The following is a 13,441-nucleotide window of genomic DNA, read 5'->3' as shown; positions in this document are numbered from 1 at the left end:
TGGTCATCTACTCGTGAGATAACTACTCAAATATATTTTCTCATCGTTTACCTACTCATGAGAAATCTGCTCACTGGTCATCTACTCGTGAGATAACTACTCAAATATATTTTCTCATCGTTTACCTACTCATGAGAAATCTACTCACTGGTCATCTACTCGTGAGATAACTACTCAAATATATTTTCTCATCGTTTACCTACTCATGAGAAATCTGCTCACTGGTCATCTACTCGTGAGATAACTACTCAAATATATTTTCTCATCGTTTACCTACTCATGAGAAATCTACTCACTGGTCATCTACTCGTGAGATAACGACTCAAATATATTTTCTCATCGTTTACCTACTCATGAGATAACTACTCAAATTATGATTTCTCACTTATGAGAAATCTACTCCTGAGACGTTTGCTCAGTTGTCTTCTCAATGTTTAGCTGCATACTAGAAACCTGCTCATAGGATACTTTCTCAAGAGCAACCGTGGTATATGGACTGGGGAGAACACTGCTTATTGTTATCTAGTATACTCTACTTACTCGCGAGTGGCTGTGCCGGTGAGACACTTTCTCAGATACCAGTGAATGTATTTACTCAGGTATACGTTATTATTACATGCTCATCATAGGTCATTGCTAGTTTCCAGGCTCAGTGTTACTCTTGAGCAATTACTCAAGTTTGAAACCGTTTTATACACTGACACACTGTAAATCCGTCTTGCTGTTCTTCGACTCACCAATTAAGAATAATCATTTGTAAAAATTTGAGAAATAAAGTGATTTTCAAGAAACAACACAGAAAGTTCTCTTCATCATTTTGGTTGACTGTGCTTGTATGCAGTGGACCGAGGTCAACGTTACAGTATATAGGCTTAAAGTTCCAATGGTGGTATTGCAGAGATTATAGTGGGCATGATTAGCATGCCTCGTGTTATGATTATGTACATCTCTGTTCCTGGTTAAAAAATTGTCAAAGGCAGCTGGTAGAGTAATCCACACCAAAATGCCGTATCCACACTAAAATGCCGTATTGAGCTGCCCTGAGGTGGAGCTGAGTTTTAACCCCGAAAACACCCTAAATGTGCATCAATGTAGCCGGAATCAATTTACAGTGTACTGAAAACGACTCTAATATATGTAGTCCATTTAGGATCATATTAAATTTGTATTTGCAACCCTTTTTATTTTACAAAACTCAGGTCACATTGAGACACCGTAGCACAGTTTCAAAACGGGGCGGGGCTTAATTTAACACAACGGTTTCACATATATAATATAATATCATTAAATCCACTGAACTGGAGCTGTACAGAGCTGCAATACCCCTAATGGCAATAGTACGCTGTATCACGATACATTTATTGACATGACAAGCTCCATTTCGTAAGGTTAGATGCGTTTTCGGATCCTAACAATACTTTAGCCATTGAGCACGTAAGGTGTGCGTTGGCTACATTTAAGAATAATTGTACCTGAAAATATCTACCACCTTCTTCTGCTGATTCGACCGTTTAACCTACTGAAGAATTACGCGATTATTGCTTTTGCAATAGTTTTAAAACGTTAGACCTGTGGTCTGCGTGAACTCCTTGATTTAACACGGATAGTGTAACACTAGGCCTTGGGGCCTACTATTACTGGCGGTGGTACCAGTAGTATAACTTAGAGCACGGAGTGTACTACTGTTTACTGACAAAGAACGGATGTAAGTAGTACTACACAGGCGAGGCCTAAACAGTAACAATTAGGCTACAGTAGATCTAAGGCGCGGGATCTATATTCCGCAACAGTTAATTTCTTAGATTTAGCCTACAAGTTTTGGAACACCAAAACCTATGGCACAGTAACACTCCCAACATACCATAGGCTACTATTACAAATAGGTCTAGCTTAACTCCAGGCTGCAAAGTGCAAGAGCAGCCTAGTATGAATAGGCCATATAGTTTGACTAGGCAAAGAAGAAAACGTTCAAAGCTATGATGACGTAAGCTACCGTTAGACTAACTGGGGATTTTTTTTTCCATCAATACTTTCTGCCACAATAATCTTTCATTTTTGCAGTAACAACCATTAGCCATAGAGTAAACTAACAAGGCTAGGCTATGCCTATACCATTTGTTTTGATAGGTATGGAATGTATTGTATTGTATTATGTAGGGTTCTAGCCAGCTTTTTTTGTAAAACTGAGTGGAAGTCCAAATCACCTACCAGGCTTGGGGAAAGGGGCAAAGGTGCAGGAAGCTCTGCGATTTTAGCACTTTTGGAAGCATTCAAAATACTTTACATTCACGTTATTTTTTTGGCAATGAACAAAAAATTTATCTTACCATTTGAATAGAGTCAAAGTGATGTAGACTGCATATAAGTACAGTATTATTTTGTGTTGAATAGAAAATGCTGTACACTTGACATTTTGGCGAGCCACTCGTGGGCAAGTCAAACCTCAATATTAGCAAGGCTATTGTTACAAACAGTGTTTCCTCTAAGAAATTTCCCATTGAGTCAAAATGGCTAATATCTGAAATATTTGACTCATCCCGTCCTGGGGGAGGGGTCTAAGGAGAGGGGGTAAAATTCCGGGAAAATTATTTTATTGAACCAAAACACAATCGCTCAATGTTTTCGTGACTTTACACGATGTAACATTTTGCTGACAGTATTAGTACCAGGGGCGTAGCCAGGATTTTCTTAGTTGTAGTCAAGATAATCTGAGCGGAGCGCCACCATCAGTTGGCGCGGAGCGTACAAGAAAACTTTTGGTTTTACAAACCCCCCAGATGGCCGGAAACGGGCCTTCCAGTGTGTTCATGTTGGTTCAATGGCCTCTTGGTAACTTGAGACACCTCATTCAATATAACTTTTAAACCAAAAAAACAAACAAGTTAAAAAAGTACTTAATTCAATACTACATAATTGTATTTAAAATTAGCAAGGTACATGTACAGAGTAAGTCAGTAACAACAGGCAACAAAGTGCTGCAGCTCTATAAAGTCTGTTAATCAACAATAGGCTTACAGTATTTGACTGTGTATTGTTTCTCAACTGAAATATTTTCTGCGTAAACAGGTTCTTAACTAGATGTTAAAAAACTGACAAGATCAGATCCTAGTCTTCTTCGGTCTTCGGCAGGTAGAGTGTTGATTAAAACGGCACGCGATAGAAATGACAGCCTAAATGACAGAAGAATAGGTCACCTAATTAAGCCATATTCTTGCTATGTTCATTTCAATAGATTTTCCTGTCTAGACTCTAAAACTTGTCCAGCAAGCTTATGGATTTGTGTTATGGGTGTTTTAAAAAAAAAAAAAACTTACAAAAAAAAAGCATATATACAGTAATACATACTGGCTACGCCCCTGTGTACTAAACATCGGCCAATCCAATGTCTGATTTTAAATTGAGGCATGAAACTCTGAGCTTTATTTACACGATGATTGCTGAATAATAATAAATAAGTTTGTTGCATATTACGCTTTATTTTTACAAGCTAAATTTGGCTCAAATATAGTGCACCACTTGCAATGCATGGTAGGAATTTAGATTTGGCTCTGGGGGGCTATTTTGGAAAATGAAAAGTTAAAAACGCCCCCTTAATGTATTTACAAGGGTTTTTTAAGGTTTAAGGGGGCGCTTTTCCAAAGTTCAATATGCTGTTTACGGAAAAGGTTGTAAGCAATTTCATCAGGATCAAGTAAGCACAATTACCCTCTTCCTAGTTAGCTGCGACCAAATAGCAAATTCATTGAAAGTTTAATTGCCAACATTTGCGATCGCTTAGCAAATAACGTCAATCCACCTAATACAGTATATATGACGAAAAACCAATAACCCATGAGCTGAAATAGAAAACACAGGTTAACTTCTACTGAAGGTGCCCTTTCCTTTAATCATGTATTTTTTCGTGTGTGGATAAAATCACCCACCACCAAATACGAAACCATTATATCGCTGAAAAGTAATCGAAGTTAAAACCTTCAATCCATCTCCACAGCAATGGTGTACGTAAATTACAACATTTTCCAGCAATTTTTTTTTTTTTTTTTCAAACCAATGGTTAGGCTACATTTCCCATTGACTTAGTGTGGTTGTTAGGCTAACATGTTGTCAAAGATTGCAGTTTTTCTTGGATATTTTTATTTTTTATTTGTGACACAACTTGAGCAAATAAACAGATGGGGCTAGGTTACAGTTCCATGTTGACTTAGTTTGAAGTGAGGCTACCATGGTCGGAGATTTTGGGGGATTTTAGGATATTATCGCTGGAACTGAAATTGCTCAGTGGAGGCCGTAATTTGCCAGTGACTGCGCGAAGTTCCCGGTGATTGTGCGCGACCCTCCCGCACTGCTTCAAATTTGATTAAATGTGATGCAGGATTGTGAGAACTGTTTGTGCGATTAGCGCTGCTATTGCAAACCCAGAGCTAAAGCAAAAAGGATGTCACAATTAAATTTACACAGACACCTGATATTACGAGGGCGATTTTCTTATATTTCTTTTTCGCCCTTGCAATTGTGCTTTCGGAGGGCTTTTTTAGCACTTGCTAGGGCGAATCGGCCGTCACCCCTGCTTATTTCTAACCCTGTTGCAATGTTCTGTACAGTAGGGCAGGTCTAAGCTATTTGCACTGTGACGTGCAGGACATTTCAGAGACTTAAATGTGGGTCATTTCGTGTCAAATCAGCCAGTGGTCCCCAGGTGACCCTCTCAGATTTTGATGAAATTTCATCAGAATGATTGAGTATGTCCCAAATGAACACATACAAAATATTAAAACCATACTCCATGTCGTTTTTGAGATATAGCCCGTTGAAATTTGGCCAAGACGGCCTTTTTGTGCTTGCGCGATTCGCGAAAAGTGACTTTTGTGATATTTTCCGACTTTGAAGCTCATAATTCAGTCCTTGTACCAGGTAGAGAGCTCACATTTGGTATTCTATCTTACTTCTTGCCAAAATTCATGAATCTGCACTCAATTTAACTGTATCTCCTTTATTGTTCTGGTTATGATCACCCAAGTAGGCACTTTATTCAGCCGAAAATGTTTTTTGTGATTTTTAGGGTCACCCTGTGCCCACATTAGGGGTCACATGAATCCTATTCCTTGGGTATAATCTATGGTTGCATATCTATACCCATAAGCAATTATAAGCTTACCAATGCATTAATTAAGCAATGGCATGGGCCCAAAGTTGGCTCCAGCCAGAAAATGGTCAAAAAGAGGGCTCCCTTCTTGATTCCGGTTGACCCCGCGATCAATTGAAACATACTGTATTTTGAAATTTACACCAGAACTTTACACATATTTATAATATACTCATACACCAAATTTCAGCTTTGGCACTCAACTCCTTCATGGTATGGTGCCAATTTGAATATTAGACATTTTTTGCACATTTTTAAATCTCAAACCTATATATTTGTCATGTAATCATAATATAGTAATGATTGATGAGAACATTGTATCCTTGTTTCAGTCAGCTGAATCAAAATGTAACATAACATATTCACATTATTGGAAGGAAGGGTGAATCATGTCCCACATATATAACTTATATATTCAATTAGTTCATATTGCTGGCAGGGAAATAGGATTCCAAATGTCCCGTACGTCACACTGCAACTTGAATTTATGCAAATTAGCTGGCTGTAATTGTTCGAATATATATGCAAAAAAATTCAAAAAATTTATGAAAATCTGAACTTAAATAATTCAGCATTAACATGATACCACATTTAGGGTGCTTCAGCAAAGTTTGAAATTTGGCTTCTAGGTATACAATAGCTTGGACCTGCCCTGTAACGTACAGTAAGGTAGGCTATACAGATATTATATTTAGTACACTGGTATTGCGAACCATCGTAGTGTAGGCAACACATCAGTGCACGTGCACATTACGTTATATGATTTACTGGACATAGCTTTACAGCAATCGAGCTAAATCTACGTGACTGTATAGAAACCAGCGCTACGGTAAAGTTAACGATCACTAATCTAACATTTCTGACGATAAATTGGGAACAATTTACAATAATAATTTCTTCACTTCAAGTTTAAGTTCTGAACACCATGCCTTTTGAAACGATTTTTTTTCCTATTCACATTGTATAAAATTCAGGAGAAAATGAAACCCTCTTTTTGTTTCTCTCTCTCTGAACGCCAGTGCGTCAAATCGGCAAGCCATTGCGTCAAAATCGCGTCATAGCGGCTTAGCGGAAACGCTGGTTACAAATATCCACATACTGTTAGGATAACAGCAATACCTTGGCGAACTTGAAGCAAGTTTAAGGTATAAACTGATTTTCGTCAATGATTAATCTCAATGAGAATTTACTGTGGAAGATGGTGCGCTTTCTGCAAAGTTCACAGAGCATTTATAAACATACAGCGAAAATATTTCAAATCTAATATAACAATTTTTTACAGGGAATTGTTTGAGCTTAAGAAGTACGTAATGTGGCATTCATAAATATGTTCTGTTCATATATAATCAATTACTACTGTATGAAGCACTACCGTGATACTACATACAGGGTACAACGAACTGACCGCGAAAGTCTGAAAAGAGAATTATAATTGTAGACACTACAGAACTGCAATTGGGAGAGGATGAAATATGAAAAGGTCTATGTCAGGGCTGGAAAACCTTGCGAACCTTCCGAACCAGGTTCGCGGGAACCCGCGATGCTCGCAGGAAATCCAGCCTGGCTGGAGTAAAAAAAAATCGGGGGAAAAAAGAAAAAAAAACGGGACGAAACTTAAAACATGAAGGATCTGTAAAAACAATAGGAAAATTTCAGAAGAAAAGTTTCAGAAACAAAAGAAAAATGTCCGGAGAGCGTGCTCGCAATTTTAGTCACAATAGCCTATATAACGAGTAATGATGTGTCCCCAACCCACTCACAAGGGAAATGTCACACGGACACACACGGCCCAGTGCGGGAAGGTTGCTGTAATAAATCAGCCTCGCGGGAAATGTTTTGGACAATATTGCCATTCCACATTTGTTTATACTTATATTGTATGTTAGGTAGTAAACGTTTTCTTTCGTATGAATTTGACTTCAATTCAGTGTTCCCTCTAAGGTGCGGGATTCCCTTCAACTGACTCAGTAATCCCGCAAAGAAAACATTTGTCTGCTGGAAATTCCCGCATCGTTTTCTTGCATTCCCGATAAGTTTACACTCAATGCACAACGTATTCACTTGACTATAAAAAAAACTCTGAAAATCAGTAGAGAAATTACCAATTGTGTACGAAAAGTAAGTTGGTACATCTTTCAAATTTTACGAAAGATCCAGCAAAACACTTTCGAAAAATTCACGCGAAACTGGCATATCGTGCTAAATGCAACTAATGTCATGTAAACAAGGCTCTAGTACACCCATTTATGAATAAACCGTAAGACCACATCTGGTGTTAAGCGGGGGGAAAAGAAAGTATTTTCTAGAATTTCCAAAAATACGGAAAAATAATATCCTACCATAGTTAAGTGCATAGCAAATAGCCTAACCACCTTGTCGGTTTCGGATCTCACGTAACTACAAAAACACAACAAATTGTATTTTGCGAACTTCACGTTGTCTACAAGAACATGGAAATAATATTAAGCATCTAGATAATCATGCCAAGTGGCCTAAAACATATTTTATTACAAGGGCATTTCCACGGTAACTCACGTTACATTTTTGATGTTTTTCGTCTTCTTTTTGTACCATATTTTTTACTAACACATGAGTTTGATCAATTACTTCTTCTACAGTAGTTAACACAATGCTGAGGCATACCTCAGCAAAAAAAAAAAAAAAAAAATTTGCTTCTTGTAGATTTTATAAGGCAAAAAGAGTCGGTAACTCACGTTACATTTCTAAAAGCGCCAAAATTGGAAGACAAATATTATTCAAAAAGTGTCCTCATACTAAATGAACTCAAAGAAAAGTGAAATATGGTAGTTATACCTTACCTACAAGTAAACATATAGGTTGCCAAAAAAATCCTATATCATTGTCCAGTTGCATAAAATTGATGCAAGACTCGGTAACTCACGTTACGGTAACTCACGTTACAATTTGTCCACACATTACAGTTCATAAAATATAAGTTGCTGACACAATTCAATCTTATTAATTCTTATGTAACAGTTTTAAGCCTTAATAAAAATACTTCTTGTATTCACTTTGTAACACAAAGTAACTGTTATAAACTTATTTACAGTTTCAAATACTGTAGGAATCACTACAGTGCTCCATATCATTCAACATTAAAGCCATTGAACACTGGCGGAAATGGCCAAAACAATTGACATCAATGATAAAGATTGTGTGACATTGTTGCAAGTGGTCAGGTTCAAGAGGCCCTGTGATAGTATAGTGTAATATTTCATGGATGTATCTATATGGTTATGGGTTACTATGAGAATGTGGTCTTTCACTGTCTAACAGCGTTAGCAGCCCGTTTTCTTATATCTGGCCTAGCAAAATGTACAAAAATCAAAATTCCCTTGGGTGTCAAGACTTGCGCATAGAGAAACGTCTCATGCCGGTAATCTGACCTAGATTCGAATGAGGTGTAACAGAAGTGTTAGACACCACCATCGATCCCAGAAAAAACACACACAGCTTGCTACCGTCGGTATCCAGGTACCCGGGTACCCACCCGACGCGATACTACCCGGTTTCTAACTTATTACCCGAATCCTATGCAAAGTTTGACTTTTTTTTCATAGGTCTATGGTTAGGCAAGATTTTCCATTGACTAAGAGTGGTGTGAGGCTACCATGTGGTCGGAGATAACAGCAATAATATAAGTATTCCATAGATATCTTATAACTGCGTCACAATTTCTACAAATGAACAGATGGTTAGGCTAGATTACCCCATTGACTTAGTGTGGTGTTAGGCTACCATGTTGAAAGGAATTGAAAAAATCCTCACAATTACTATTTTTTCATTTGTTTATTTCATAAAAGGAAAGACTGACTTTTACGAGATGTTACTAATGGATAGTAGACGGGATAATTAAAAAAAAATAATCGCAAATGTTTTTAACTAAACGTTTATTCCAAATTGGATCAAATTGTGGGAATCATGCAATCGCACAGCTAATGCGAACCCTGGGCCTGCATAATAGATAGTAGTAGTTAAAACTGTTTAAGAGCTAAATTGGATATTTATATGGGAGAGCAAACATAAGCAGCGGCGGCAGTGCGATGTTAGTAGTGATGTTAATTTATTAACAAGTTAATGAAAGAAACAAAAGCAAATAGAAATTGTTGAGGAAGGGTTTATACCTTATCTTACACCTATTTGAACATGAAAACATTGTCATTGGAGAATATTATTCATTTAGTATAGCATCCAATATGTAGTTTCCTGAAAATCGTGATACACAAGGGTAATATTTTTCCGGTTACCCGGATACCCTACAGGTGACGGCTCTCCGGTTCCAGGTTCCCGATTTTTGGACCCTTGTAAACACTAAATATTAACAATGATTATAAAACAGTGAAAACCAACAATTCAATTCTGGCCATGTTTATGCACCACATTTGGTGCGTTAGTTTGACTTGGTAGCATAATTGTCTACATTATAAGCATGATTATATTGTATGGTAACTCACGTTACATGGTAACTCACGTTACATGGTAACTCACGTTACCATTTGCATCACCTACCCTACTTAACATTGTGGGGTGCACATCATTTCTTTGCTTGTTTTACATTTCAGGATGATGAGTAGAAACCAAAATCTAATAATGAGATTTTTAATAGTGACATATTTTATGTATGGGGAAAAAATCATTATTTTGGTAACTCACGTTACATCAGCTAATATAGGTTTGAATAAAGCAAAAAATAGATTATTTTGGATTATATATTCAAAAGGTTGGTAGTGATATCTGAAGTTAGTGCCCTATGTAAGCAATAAATGAACACATCAGTAAAGTATCACCATTAAGTTTCTTAGGAGAGCAAAAACAATTCTGTTCATAATTTGTGTACAAAATTTGCATTACAGCATCCTTTCACTTCATATGCAAATTTCTACAAAAAAAATCAATATTTCGGTAGGTATCATGTTGATTCAACAAACTTGGATATGTTTACAACAACATTTAACCAATGACAAGATGTCATTGCAGAATTTATATTTTGAGCCCATGTCCACTTTTTCATGGAAATGCCCACAAGGTTTACTTTCATAAAGATGGCCATAGCTAGTGGGGCCTCGATGTGCTACGTGTATGGTATGAACTGTGCCTCGTGTATCATGGGGAATACTCCATGAAACGTTTCTTGGAAACGTGCCAAAAATGTTAACAAACAGGTGTTAGACGGGATGAGCGGGCAGTTGTTTGGTAAGGTACCTGGAAAAATTCGCAGCACATGTACATTAGCCTTAGCGAACACCGGCGGGATATCGGAAGTGTGTTCGCGGGTAATTGAACAAGGTTTTCCAACACTGGTCTATGTTTTAGTTGTACTTGTAAGCGTTGATCATTCATGACAATTTTAAAATCAGTGGCTCAACTTTCAAACTTGCAAAATTAAATTGACACCAGGCACACCCTGTATTGAATGATTGTTGGAAACCACACAAACTGAAATAAAATAGTAAGGCCAATTGGCATGCAGAAGTGACTGTTCACTATATATATATGTTGGAATAGTGTTTCTGAATGTACCACATTTTTGGTTCCTTGCTTTAGCAAAAGGAACCTATGCAGTCAGGTTGGCGTATGTGTGTGTGTAGGTGTGTGTGCGTGTGTGTGTGTGTGTGCGTCTGTGACACTTGCTTGGGTACGCTCTATCTCAATAAGGGAATGTTGGATTGAGGCCAAACTTGGACTATAGATCCGCCATATGGAGAAGGTGTGCCCTATTGTTTTTGGTGCCCACAAAGGTCAGTTATGGTCCAAAAACCAAATATATTAAAACTGCAATAACTCCCAGTGCCAATGTGCGACAAGATTGATATTTTGGGACAAGTTGTGAACTGGCTAGGGGAGCATTTTCAAACTTAACGGTCATGTGATCTGAGGTCACCAAAGGTCAATTAATGATAAAAAACTAGTATTTTTGCAATAACTTGAGAACGAAATGTCTGTTAGGGTTGGGAGTTGCCTCAATGTAATCCAATTGTCAACCCGCATCTGGGTGACCCTTGACCTCAATTTGACCTCTGGTGACCTTTTCGTGTTTTGGGGATTTTTACAGTTTCGATGCTATTTTCAGATGTCAAAGGTACCTTCTGATCATAAATGTCAATAGGTTGACCCTGTGTGACCTTTATGTGCGAAGTTATAGGAGGTCAAAGTTAATTTTCAGACATTTAATGCAATAACTCCCAGTGCCAAGGTGTTACACAGTTGATATTTTGAGACAAGTTGCAAATGGTATAGGGGAATATTTTCAAACTTAACGGTCATGTGATCCTAGGTCACCAAAGGTCAATTAATGTCAAAAAACTAGTATTTTGGGGGTAGAAAATGGGCAAAGAAAAGAATGTTTGATTTTGTATAGTTTGATGCTCTAATTTAAGTCTCATCAATCAAAAATGTCAATAAGTTGACCCAAGGTGACCTTTGTATGTTAAGTTATATGAGGTCAAAGTTAATTTTCAGACATTTAGTGTAATAACTCCCAGTGCCAAGGTGTTACACAGTTGATATTTTGAGACAAGTTGCAAATAGTATAGGGGAATATTTTCAAACTTAACTGTCATGTGATCCGAGGTCACCAAAGGTCAATTAATGATAAAAAACTAGTATTTTTGCGATAACTTGAGAACAAATTGTCTGTTAGGGTTGGGAGTTGCTTCAATGTAATCCAATTGTCGACCCGCATCTGGGTGACCCTTGACCTCAATTTGACCTCAGTTGACCTTTTCAGTGTTTTAGGGATTTTTACAGTTTTGATGCTATTTTCAGATGTCAAAGGTACCTTCTGATCATAAATGTCAATGGGTTGACCCCCGTGTGACCTTCGTGTGCGAAGTTATATGAGGTCAAAGTTCATTTTCAGACATTTAATGCAATAACTCCCAGTTCCAAGGTGTGACAAGGTGGATATTTTTGGAGTAGTTGCAAATGGTATAGGGGAATATTTTCAAACTTAACGGTCATGTGATACAAGGTCACCAAAGGTCAATTAATGATAAAAAACTAGTATTTTTGCGACAACTTGAGAACAAATTGTCCGTTAGGGTTGGGAGTTGCTTCAATGTAATCCAATTGTCGACCCGCATCTGGTTGCCCTTTGACCTCAATTTGACCTCTGGTGACCTTTTTGTGTTTTGTGGATTTTTACAGTTTCGATGCTATTTTCAGATGTTAAAGGTACCTTCTGATCAAAAATGTCAATGGCTTGACCCCCATATGACCTTCGTGTGCGAAGTTATTTGAGATCAAAGTTCATTTTCACACATTTAATGCAATAACTCTCAGTGCCAAGGTGTGACAAGGTTGATTTTTTTGGACAAGTTGCAAATGGTATAGGGGAATATTTTCAAACTTAACGGTCATGTGATCCAAGGTCACCAAAGGTCAGCTAATGTTAAAAAAGTAGTATTATGGGGGGAGAAAATGGGCAAAGAAAAAATGTTTGAATTTTTACAGTTTCATGCTCTATTTAGGTTTCACCGATCAAAAATGTCAATTGGTTGACCTCCGGGTGACCTTTGTGTGTGAAGTTACATACAAGTTCAAAGTTAATTTTTTGACATTTAATGCAATTAAATCTCAATGCCAAGGTGTGACATGGTTGATTTTTTGGGACAAGTTGTGAATGGAGTGGTGGAACATTTTGAAACTTAAAGGTCATGTCATCTGAAGTCACCATTGTTATCATATCTGTTGACACGCTTTTAGGTCTCTTATATTTCTTACATTTGCGACGCCATATTTAGATCTCAAAAGTGCCTTTTGATAAAAAATCCGATCACATTTTGTGATCACAAAAGTGTTGGCTATAGTGTTGGTTACTTTATGGGAACATGTAGGACCACAATTACTTGGACTATTTCAGCCCAATCTTGCTTGATAATATTATGTGTATTGTCATATACCCCAAGCAAGGAACCACAGTGCCCTTGGGCTCTTGTTAAATAAGGCCAGCCAGTCCCATTACCTAACATTTTTAGCAATGTCTAGAAAATGATATCTTCCGTAATATAATTCTACACATAAATTTGTTATATTAATATGGCCAATGAGTACCAAATGTCAACTTTGGTTGTAAATAAAACTAACTGCCCTCAAGTACATGTGACTAAACTGTGTGCACAATTTAAGCTAAATTTAATGCTATATCAAAAGTTACTGTACACTGCAATGCTGGCATCCTGGTCTTCTTCAGAAACATGATGGAAAATGACATATTATTTTGATTGAAACTGGTTTAATAACAAAGTTTATTGACTTTCCCTTGTGTTCACTGCAGCC

General features: G+C 37.3%; 1 protein-coding gene across 1 annotated transcript in view; it reads left to right on the top strand.

Moving 5' to 3' along the window:
• The first annotated feature begins 1,315 nt into the window (after positions 1 to 1,315).
• The window catches only part of LOC139977550 (uncharacterized), a 185,141-nt gene continuing 173,015 nt past the window's right edge, over positions 1,316 to 13,441 (top strand). The window contains exon 1 of the mRNA XM_071986934.1: positions 1,316 to 1,705. The gene's annotated coding sequence lies outside the window, so the exon portion shown is untranslated. The remainder of the gene's footprint in view (positions 1,706 to 13,441) is intronic.

Source organism: Apostichopus japonicus, chromosome 12 (assembly GCF_037975245.1).
Source record: "Apostichopus japonicus isolate 1M-3 chromosome 12, ASM3797524v1, whole genome shotgun sequence".
Taxonomy (NCBI): Eukaryota; Metazoa; Echinodermata; class Holothuroidea; order Aspidochirotida; family Stichopodidae; genus Apostichopus; species Apostichopus japonicus.
This window is presented reverse-complemented; position numbering and strand designations above follow the sequence as displayed.